Source organism: Chiloscyllium punctatum, chromosome 11 (genome assembly GCF_047496795.1).
Source record: "Chiloscyllium punctatum isolate Juve2018m chromosome 11, sChiPun1.3, whole genome shotgun sequence".
Classification (NCBI taxonomy): Eukaryota; Metazoa; Chordata; class Chondrichthyes; order Orectolobiformes; family Hemiscylliidae; genus Chiloscyllium; species Chiloscyllium punctatum.
In genome coordinates, this window is record NC_092749.1 from 113,621,829 (window position 1) to 113,633,700 (window position 11,872).

The window sequence follows — 11,872 nt, forward strand, 5'->3', positions numbered from 1 at the left end:
ACCGCTAAAATGGAAGTTATCTTGTAATTATCACATTGCTGTTTATGGGAGCTTGCTGTGTGAAATGGCCACATTCCTACAGTAATAAAGATAAAGTCACCACAGTCCTACCAGACCATAGGGCTGCTCTCTCACTAGATGGAGAGAGATGACTGGTGGTGGTTTCACCTGAGGGTCACCATGTCTCGGATGAGAGGAGAGGTTGAGAAGGAAATAACCGCAGACAACGCAGGAATTGAACCCACACTGTTGGTGTCACTTTGCTGTCCAGCGAACTGAGCCAACCAACAACAGTTCAGCATGACTATCCTGCAAAAACACTCGACTGGCTTCAAAGCATTTTAGGACATTGAAGTTGTGAAAGGTACAAAATTGTGAAGGTTGTTTCTCCTTCTTTGGAAAATGTTTTGAGCCATTTCCCAATCCCTTATGTCGTGAAAGCCAATAGCTAGTTCTTCTATCACGTGATGGTTGTGTTCTAATGCAACCCTGTGTTATAGAAAAAATTGTGCTTAGAAACAGTGCTTAAAGCGTTGGTGATGTAATTGCGTTACAGCCAATACATGTTTTAAAAGTTCACACTTTAGAAACAGTGTCCCCAGTTTTTCAATCATGTTACAGGAAATTTGGACTGCAGTGATTCAAGAAGGCAACCCACCCCCACCTTCTCAAGGGTAAATAGGAATGGGCGATCAATGCTGGTCAGCCAGCGATGCCCAAATCACACAAGTGAATCAAAAAAAATGTTAATTCCTGCTTCCCTTTAGAAGGATTAATTTAATGCTGTTCATTCCACCCAGGATGGAGGACCTTTACATTTGGAATTAATTAATTGCTTCAAGTAAGTCTACAAAAGTAGTGCCACAAATGGAAATGCCACACTGGTGCATTCGGAGTTGTTGGAGTTAAAAGAATCATTTGGACCAAATCTGGTACTTCAGCCACACCTATTGGAAGTTTCTACAGGGTGTTCCAACCATTCTAAATTAACTGAAGAGAGCTTCTCACAATGTTTTTCCCAATGCCCCCAACCCCATCGGTTTGGGGTTCAAAAATCTCTCAAAATGTCAAAAGGTTTATGGTCTTTTCTCCTTACAGTGATCTGCTATTATTTGTGTTCAATTCCCCAGCACGTATACATCTCATCACCTGGATAAATGCAGGATTCATAGTTAAAAGCTGTCCCACACACTCTTCTCTCGCCACACAATAAACTCCTGGGCGCCCCGAACACAGTTGCGTTTCGACCACTTTGTCTTTTCGGATTGAATCCCAGGAACATTCCACTCACACGTCATACTTTGGTGTCAGACAATAATGTTTGTAACTTTATTTTAGTCAGAGGCACTGCCATTCTCATTCTGTCGAGAAACTCCAGGAAGACTAATATGGTTCATTATTTTGCTCGACCATTCTTCATAGTCTCCTGCTCACCATGTTCTTCACTGGGGAGTCTGTGTGCAGTCAGAATTACAGCAAGGACATCAGGACAAAATTATTGTGTGTTTCTTTTCAGATTATTTAAAATTTTTATCTATATCGATGCATGGAATGTTGCTAACTCAAAACCAAACTGATGAATGCTTGTTCCTGAAATATTAAATATATGATGTTCTAGAAAGGATAGACTTACAGCATCACAACAGTGTTTCAGTAATGGAATTGCAAGACAGAACAGAGAGATGAATTTAGGAGCAAACTACTGCAGATGCTGGAATCTGTACTGAAAACCAAAGAATGCTGGATATCACAGCGGGTAAGGCAGAGACAGAGCTTGCTTTCTCTCCATGGATGCTTCCTGATGTGTTGTAATCTCCAGCACTTTTGTTTTCTAAGAGGTGAATTTGTTGGCAACAATTTGACTGTCCACACAAAGACATACAGAACCAGGTGACAAAGCCCCTCTTTCAGAACACTACTCACCATGTCCTCCTCTGTCTTAAGGAGAATGCAGATTGGTTCCATTTTGCAGTACACCATCAGCATAAGTGTGATCAGAGAGATTCCAGCTGCTTGCAGTATTAACTCTCCATCTCATTCTCGCCTTGACCTCTCTATCGTCAGCCTCCTGCCCTGCTCCAATGCGATTGAATGAAAGTTTGAGCATCTTTCGAGTGTATTTTAACATTCCGAGCTCAAAATCAAATTCAACAATTTCAGATCAAAATCCCTACTTGCGTTTCTTCAATTGTTGGAAATAATTCTGTTGTTGCCACTCACACCTCCTCTCAAAACGTCTTTTATTACTTTATTTGTCCCATCTCCTTTTGCTTTCCCCCATCATCCCTTTGTTGTTTAATCTCTGCTGTCTCCTTCACGCTATCACCAAACATTTCTTTTGCTCTTTCCCGTCCCCTTCCACCACCTTTCCCTGATGTACCTATACCTGATTCCACTTTGTTAGATTGCAAATATTTCCCAGTTCAGCTGAAAGACCATTCATCCGGAAGGTTGACTGAAGTCTCATTGAGGATTTGGGATTCTCATCTGTCGATTATCCCTACCAGCAGATGTCTCTGACCCTCAGCAGTCATTCATTTTAGTGTCCCCATTGACATTGGGGTAGGAAGGGCCTGTTCTAGGCCTTTCTGCCTGGAACTTAAGTTCCGGTGAGGTCAGCAGGGTTTGGGAACAACACAGCCTGCCCAATTAAATGCCCCTCCTAACTGCAAGCCCATCACCTCCAGGAACAGAAGATTCTGCAGGTATCTCCACAGATGCTGCCAGACCTGCTGAGACGAACAGTAAACAATACAGAGCATTAGAGAAACAAGCAGACAGTATTGTGAACAACTCCAGGTTTCATCACACGCAGAGCTCCTGGAGAAAGGGTAAAAATAATTCTCTAGAATAAAAGTGGAACTGAGAGAAAACTATTTTTCTGGAGAGTCAACAGACTGGGAATCCCTTCCTTAGAAGGGAGCAGACTGATGGAGGCTTGCAAATTGCAGAAGGTTTGATAGGGTCAGTGAAGTGAAGATGCAAATCTATTCAAGACTAGAACCACGGAGCCTTATGTATAAGATAATCAAGACGCGAAAGGGAATTCAGGAGAAACAAGCATGGGAGGATGCTTGATAGGAGCAGTATGGAGCAGGATGTCTAAACAGCCTGTGTCTGTGCTGGAAACTGTATGTTGGAGTATTCGAGCTGACTGAACAACACCAATATGCTCTTCCTCTGCATGTCTGGAGAATGGAGCTAGCTGCCTGCAGTCACCTCCCCTGTGATAACAATTCACTTTGACAGGATAAGATTTTACTCAGTATAGATCAACACCAATTCAACATAGCAATTCCTCATAGTTTTGAAAGCAATTGACTCTCTGGGACAGCTATATTTTCCCTTCCTACTCTGCACCACTTTGATCCTCTGTAGTTCTTTCCGAAGCACAGGATAATCAATAGGGATAATACATTGATTCATTTCAGTTCTTTCTTTTTCCACCTTATTGCCTTTTCTAATTATGTTAATTGTACAATAGGCTTGCCCTCAGAAGCTCACAAACTATATGGCCCTGGCAGCTGGTTGTGTGTAATCTATTAGTGGGCACCCACACTGCAGAGATGCATACTGAAGGACTGAAATCTGTTGTTTATATTCAAGCTGTCTTGCAAAATAATACCCTGCTCTCTTACACACGTTAAACTTAATGCCTATGCTATATTTATTTCTGGTAGGCAATCAGGCTAATTAATTGGCCTGACATTTTTCTCTGTTAAAATGTGTGTAATTGTGTCGTCCTATAACCCAACAGGAGAGCCAGGGAGAGGGAGGTGGGAGGTTTGATGATCTCAATAGTGCTTCATTTCCAAACAGTTTAAGTGCCTGTTACAGAAGCACAGTGAGCGCCCTGGGGAGGGGTAGCTGGAATTGGATATGTTGCCGACTCCCTCAGGAACTGTTGGAATGCAAGCATAAAGATCTTTCACTGTGTTCCTTGACTTGGACTTTCTTCCCACAGTCCTGGCACGGAAGCTGAGTCCAGAGCCCAAGTCACAGCCTCACTGGGTGAGGAAAAACAGCTCGGAATTGGGACCCGAGCAATATGGTCAGCGTGGACCGGTTGGACTGAAGGATTTGTTTCCATGCCATATGACTCTGTAACCAGCATCCATGACCTTCCCAAATGTCACCAGCCAACAAGTGGCCACTGACCATGTGTCCAACTGGTACTGTTCTCAGGATGAGGCAACCTAATACTGGACCCTGCTCTGCCCCCTGTAGGAGAAAATGAGGACTGCAGATGCTGGAGACTCACAGTCAAAAAGTGTAGCGCTGGAAAAGTACAGCAGGTCTGAGGAGCAAGAGAGATGATGTTTTGGGCATAAGCCCTTCGTCAGGAATTTCCGATGCTGCCTGACCTGCTGTGCTTTTCCAGCACCACACTCTTCAATTCTGCTCTCCAGTAACTGACCCTCCAAATACTAGGACCTCCCCTCAGTTCACCCTTTACAGAGGACATTCCTCTTGGGAACTCTGTTACAAGTGAAAGGCAGAGCCGTGGAGCAAGAGGACGTGCCGTAGAGAGGGGAGAATGCACTTGGTGAGTCAGCAAAGTGGTGATACCAAATGCCCCAGATAGAACAAGCACACCTTTCCTACCATTGCTCATGCAGTAACAATACGAGAAAGAGGATTCACTTTCTCTAAAGACATGGCTTTCTTGTTTCAGTTGTATCGGAGCTTTGTTAGACCAATCCTGGTGCACTGTGTCCAGTTTTGGTTCCCATATCACAGGAAAGATCTTGTTGCCACAGATGGAAATGTCGGGAGAGATGAAGAGAGATTGAGCAAACTATTTTTAAATTCTCTAAAATTTCAAAGAGTGAGGGTGATCTCATTGAAACCTATGAAACACTGAAATGATTAGAAAGGGCAAATGCAGGGTAGGGTCCTTCCCCTGGTTGAGGAGTCTGCAACAAGTTAAAAAGATCAGGGCTATGCCTTTTAGGTCTGAGATGAGGAACAAATGTTTAACTCAGAGTGTGGTGAACTTGTGGAGTTCTTGCCCACAGAGAACTCAGGAAGCTCAGTCTTTCTGTGTTTTTGGGATGAGTTTGGGAATGTTTTTATTACCAGTGGCAGTTATATGGATGGAGTGAGTATAAAGTAGGAAGTGTTCAATTAGCCACGATGGTCCCTACTCCTGGTCTCATGTTCCTAAAAGTCGTCTGTCTCTCTCATTGGAGAGAGTCCCATGGTCTCGTAAGACTAAGGGACTTTACCCTGACTGACCTGATTAAATTGACTGCTGGAAGCCTCATCCCATGATTTATGATTCCCTCCCTCCCCTGTAGCCCCCCACCCTGTGTCCCAGCCATTATCTTGCTAATTTATGTCCCCTCTCATGACACATTTCTCCTGCACCAATCAGAAACCAAACAGACCAGTTCCCCAAATGGATGCCGTGTGACTGTCAGCCAAACACCCCCATACCCCCTTCACCCACCCCCGCCACAACCCCCTCACCCACCCCCCACAACCCCCTCACCCAACCCACAACCCCCTCACCCACCCCCGCCACAACCCCCTCACCCACCCCCCACCCCCCCACAACCCCCGCAACCACCCACCGACCCCCCCACAACCCCCTCACCCACACAAACACCCCCCCACAACCCCCTCACCCAAACAACCACCCCCCCACAACCCCCTCACACAGCCACCCACCCCCCCACACAATCCCCTCACCCACCCACAACCCCCTCACTCATCCACCCACCCCCCCCACAACCCCCTCACCCACCCAACCACCCCCCCACAACCCCCTCACCCACCCAACCACCCCCCCACAACTCCCTCACCCACCAACCACCCTCCCACAACCCCCTCACCCAGCCACCCACCCCCCCCAAACCCACCCAGCCACCCACCCCCCACAACCCCCTCACCCACCCACCCCCCACAACCCCCTCACTCAGTCACCCACCCACCCCCCCAAAACCCCCTCACCCAGCCACCCACCCACCCACAACCCCCTCACCCACCCACCCACCCACCCACAACCCCCTCACCCACCCACCCACCCCCCACAACCCCCTCACCCAGCCACCCACCCACCCACAACCCCCTCACCCACCCACCCCCCACAACCCCCTCACTCACCCACCCATCCCCCCCTCAACCCCCTCACCCAGCCACCCACCCCTCCCACAACCCCCTCACACAGCCACCCACCCCTCCCACAACCCCCTCACACACCCATCCCCCACAACCTCCTCACCCACCGAGCCACCCACCCCCCACAACCCCCTCACCCACTCAGCCACCCACCCCCCCAAAACCCCCTCACCCACCCACCCACCAACAACCCACTCACCCACCCACCCCCACAACCCCCTCACCCACCCACCCACCCCCCCACATCCCCCTCACCCACCCACCCACCCCCCCACATCCCCCTCACCTACCCCCTTACCCACCCCCAACAACCCCTCACCCACCCACCCCCACATCCCCCTCACCCACCCACCCACCCCCACAACCCCCTCATCCACCCACCCCCACATCCCCCTCACCCACCCACCCCCACATCCCCCTCACCCACCCACCCCCCCAACCCCCTCACCCACCCACCCCCACATCCCCCTCACCCACCCACCCCCACATCCCCCTCACCCACCCACCCACCCCCCCAACCCCCTCACCCACCCACCCCCACATCCCCCTCACCCACCCATCCCCACATCCCCCTCACCCACCCACCCCCACATCCCCCTCACCCACCCACCTACCCATCAACACAATTTCAATCAAAAACAGTGACAAAAGAAACCATATTTTTTAACACCCCAATGATTTTTTTTCTCTCCAGGGTTGTCAGCAGCCCTGTCCTGAAGATTGATCTTCAATTCCTGGGAGATACCTGGCCAATCCTGGGCACTTGGAAAGTCTAGAGCAACCACATTCTGGGAGAATATCAACAGACCAGCTATAGCACTCCCAATGCACCCTCACTCACTAACAAAGTGTCCTCACTCACTGACAAATGAGCCTCCACACAATGTGGTTACGTTACTGAAAGTGTTGAGATCACGAAGGAGGTCTGTCCAATATCCCTCAGTCACATATACATCAATAGATAAGAAACGGTGACGTGACAAGCTCTTTCTTTAAAAGCAGTGAGTTGCTGTGATCTGGAATCTGGCACTTTACTGCTGGCTGGGATCTGGATCTTTGCTGGCTGGGATCTGGTTGGGATCTGGCACTTTGCTGGCTGGAATCTGGCACTTTGCTGGCTGGGATCTGGTTGGGATCTGGCACTTTGCTGGCTGGAATCTGGCACTTTGCTGGCTGGGATCTGGTTGGGATCTGGCACTTTGCTGGCTGGAATCTGGCACTTTGCTGGCTGGAATCTGGTTGGGATCTGACACTTTGCTGGCTGGGATCTGGCACTTTATAACCAATTGAGTACTTTTTGATGCAACATATAAACAGAGGACTCCAGGGAATTATAAGTCATTTACACCTTTGGAAGTGCCCCTCTGTTCGCTCGGCTCATTGGCCGACGTGGAGGTGGTCTGAACCCCAACCTTGACACCCCCACGTTGCAAAACACAGCCTTGAATAAACTCAGTGTCCCAGCCTCCACTCCTTTCTGGGAAAGAAAATTGCATGGACTAAACCCTCTCTGAGAGAGTAAAATTCTCCGAATCTCCATCATTAAAGTATGACCCTTTTCTAGTCTCTACACGCTACATTCTCTCAGAGTCCACTTTGTGAAATTCCTTCAGGAGTTTGTATGCTTAAATAATATCACCTCTCAGTCTTTTAAACTTCATTGGGTCCAAGCCCAGGCTGTTCAACATTTCTTCATAAGGTAACTCCCTCATCCTGGATAGGATTCAAGCAAACATTCTCTGAACTATTCCAAAAGCAATTATAACTTTTGTCAGCAACGACAGCAACTAATTCCCACCGCAGTAAAGAAACCATGCTCTAACTGGATGGAACACTGGGGAGACTGCGTCTGGAATATTGTGTCCAGTTCTGGTCTCCTTATCAAAGGAAGGATAGACTTGTCGTAGAGGGAATGCAGACTGATTCCTGGGTTGGTGGGACCGTCCTGTGAGGAGAGATTGAAGAGACTGGGCCTGTGTTCTCCAGAGCTTAGAAGACTAGAGGTAATTCATAGAAACTTACAACAATTGTAGAGTCACAGAGTATTGTGGCTCGGAAGTATACTCTTTGGTCCAACCAGTCCATACCAACTATGTTCCCAAACCAAACCAGTCCCACCTGCCTATGTTTGGCCTATATCCCTCCAAACCTTTCCTATTCATTTACTTATCCAAATGTCTTTTAAACATTGTGACTTTAACTTAATTGCTGGAAGTTCATTACTCACACTAACCCTCTGTGTGAAAATGTTGCCCCTGAAGTCCTTTTAAATCTTTCTCCTCTCACCTTAAAAGTATGACCCCTAGTTTTGGATTTCCCCACCTCAGGGAAAAGGCCCTTGCTATTCACCTTACCTATGCCCCTCACGACCTTACAAATCTCTATAAAATCACCACCCAACTCCTACATTCTAGTGATAAAAGTCCTAGTCTATCCAGAGTATTTTTATAACTCAACCTTCCATACCCAGCAACATCTGGTATATATTTTCTAAACCTCTGCAACTTCATAATATCCTTCCTATAGCCAGATGACCAGACTGCACACAGTACTCCAGAAGAGGCCTCACTAACATCCGATGAAACCTCAACACAATGCCCCAGCTCCTATATGCAAAGGTCTGAGCAATGAAGGCAAGTGTGCTAAATACCTTCTTAACCACGCTGTCTACCTATGATGCAAACTTCAAAGAATTATGTCCCTGAACCCCTAGGTCTCTCTGTTCTACAACACTAACCAGGACCCTACTTTTAATTGTATAATTCATACCTTTGTGTATTTTACCAAAATGTAATACCTCGCATTTATCCAAATTAAACCTCATCTGCCACTCCCCAGCCCATTGACCTAATTGATCAAGGTCGCTTTGTAATCTTAGATCATCTTCTTCACTGTCCACTACCCCACCAGTTTTGGTGTCACCCAAAAACATACTAACCATGCCTCCTATATTGTCATCCAAATCATTTATATAAATAACAAACAAAATTTGATCCAGTACTGATCCCTGTGGTCACAGGCCTCCAGTCTGAAAAACAACCCTCCACCACCACCCTCTGTCTTCTACTGATAAGCAAGTTTTATATCTAATTGGCAAGGTCACCCTGAATCCCATGTAATCTAACTTTACTGATTAGTCTATCATGTGGAACCTTATCAAAGGTTTTACTAAGGTCCAAGTAAACAACATTTACGGCTCAGCCCTCATCAATCTTTTTGGTTACTTCCTTAAAAAACTCAATCAAGTTTGTGAGATACAATTTTCTTCACATGAAACCATGCTGATTATCCCTAATCAATCCTTGCCTCTCCAAATGCACGTAAAGCCTATCTTTCAGAATCCTTTCCAACAACTTACCCACCACTGATGTCAGACTCGCAGGTCTATAGTTCCCAGGCTTCTCCTTACAGCCTTTCTTAAATAAAAACCCAACATTAGCCACCCTCCAGTCCTCCAGTACTTCACCTGTGGTGATAGATGGTACAATATTTCTGCTAAGGGACCCCATAATTTCCTCCTTAACTTCCTACAACAAACTCGGATACACTTGATCAGGACCTGGAGGTTTACTTACCTTAATGCTTTCTAAGACTTCCGGCTCTTCCTCTTCTGTCATGTGAACGGTTTTCAAAACATCAATATTTATTTCCCTGAGTTCTCTAGCCTCCGTTTCTTTCTCCACAGTGAATATAGTTGCAAAATATTCATTTACTATCACTCCCATCTCTTGAGGTTCAGCACAAAGATTACCTCGTTGATCTTTAAGGGTCTCTAGTCTTTTTCTAGGTTCTCTTTTGCTCTTAATGTACTTGTAGAATCTCTTTAGATTATCCTTAACCTTATCTGTCAAGGCTTATCTCATATCCCCTCTTTGCTTTCATGATTTCCATCTTTAAAAGTGCCCCAATACTCTGTACTGTTATAAAGATTCATTTGATCCCAGTTGTCTATATCTAAGGTGTGATTCTTTTTTATTCTTGTTGAGAACATCAATATCTTTATTTATTCATTGTTCCCTAATCTTACCAGCCTCACCTTACTCTAATAGGAACACCATGCCTCTGAAGTCTCATTATCACAGTTCTGAAAGTCAGTTGTTCCTTTATCTGCGAATGATCTACTCCAATCAACTTTTGAAAGTTCTTATCTCATACTATTAAAATTTGCCTTACTCCAATTAAAATCTTTAATTTTTATGGAAGACTTATCCTTTTTCATAACTATTTTAAAACTAATAGAATTATGATCACTAATCCCAATGTGTTCCCTACTAACACTTCAATCACTTGCCCTGCCTTATTTCCCAAGAGAAGGTAAAGTGTTGCTCCTTCTTCAGTAGGAACATTTACATATTGATAAAGAAAATTATCTTGAACTCTTTTAACAAATTCCTCATCATCCAAGCCTTTAACAATATTGCAGTCCTAGTCAATGTTTGAAATATAAAAATCACTTATGATTACAACCTTATTATTCTTTAGAAAATCTGCAGTCTCTCTACATATTTGCTCCTCAATTTCCTTCTGAATTTTATGAGGCCCCATCGTACAATCAAGATGATCATCCCTTTGTCATTGCTAAGTTCTACCCATATATTTTCACTGGATGATCCTCTCTAATGACAGTAGTAATGTTTCCTTTATTCAAAAATGCCACACCGCCTCCTCTCTTGCCTCCCTTTCTATCGTTCCAATAGCATCTAAAACCTGGAACACTCAGCTGCCCATCCTGTCCTTCCCTCAGCCGAGTTTCTGGAATAGCTATCCTGTCCTAGTCCCATGTTCCAATCCATGTCCTGAGTTCATCAACCTTACCTGTAAGACCCCTTGCATTGAAATAAATGCAGTTTAAGTCTTCAGAGTTACCTCGGAGTTCTCTGACGTTCTCTTGTCTGCCTTTTCTAATTGGCTTGTTCTTTTTAGAGTCAAAACCTTCTTCATCTGTCTCTCTATTTTCTCTGCTGTTTAGGAACCCAATAGTTTCCAGGGTCCTGCAACAGAACTAGCAAATCTCTCCACGAGGACACCCGTCCCTTTCCAGTTTGGGTGAAACCCATCCTTTTAGAACAGGTCTTTTATATCAGAGAAGAGATCTCAATGATCCGAGAAACTGAATCCCCGCACGTTTCACCACTTCATCAGCCACCAATTTATGTCCTTTATCCTTTTATTCCTTCCTTCATTAGAACGTGGCACCGGCATAAACCAGAGGTTACTACTTTTAATGTTCTGTTTTTTTAACCTTCCACCTAACCTCTTATACTCACTCTCCAAAGCCTTAACCCTTTCGCTAACTATGTCACTCCTACCAATATGTACAATAACTTCTGGTTTCTCACTCTCCCCTTTAACAATAAGCTCCAAATGTTTTGGCACCAGGAAAGCAATATACTATCCTAGATTCACGCTCACTGCCACAGAATCTCCTGTTTGTGCCCCTGACAGGAGAATCCCTTATCACAATTATTCTTTGAAATCTTGACAAACCCTGCTTAATGTAAGATTCATCCTTAATGCCCAAGATCTGACTGCCACTTATATTTTCATCTCAGAGACTATCCCCTTCAACAGTATCCGAAACTGAATCTCTGTTTGAGAGAGGAATAACCCACAGGAGACTTCCGAACTATCTTCCTACCTTTCCTGACATTGACCCATCTATCTGGCTGATCCTGATGTCCAATCACGTCTGTAATTCTACTAGGTACCTAACTCTCCTGCATGCCCTCAGGGACAATAAGCCTAAAAC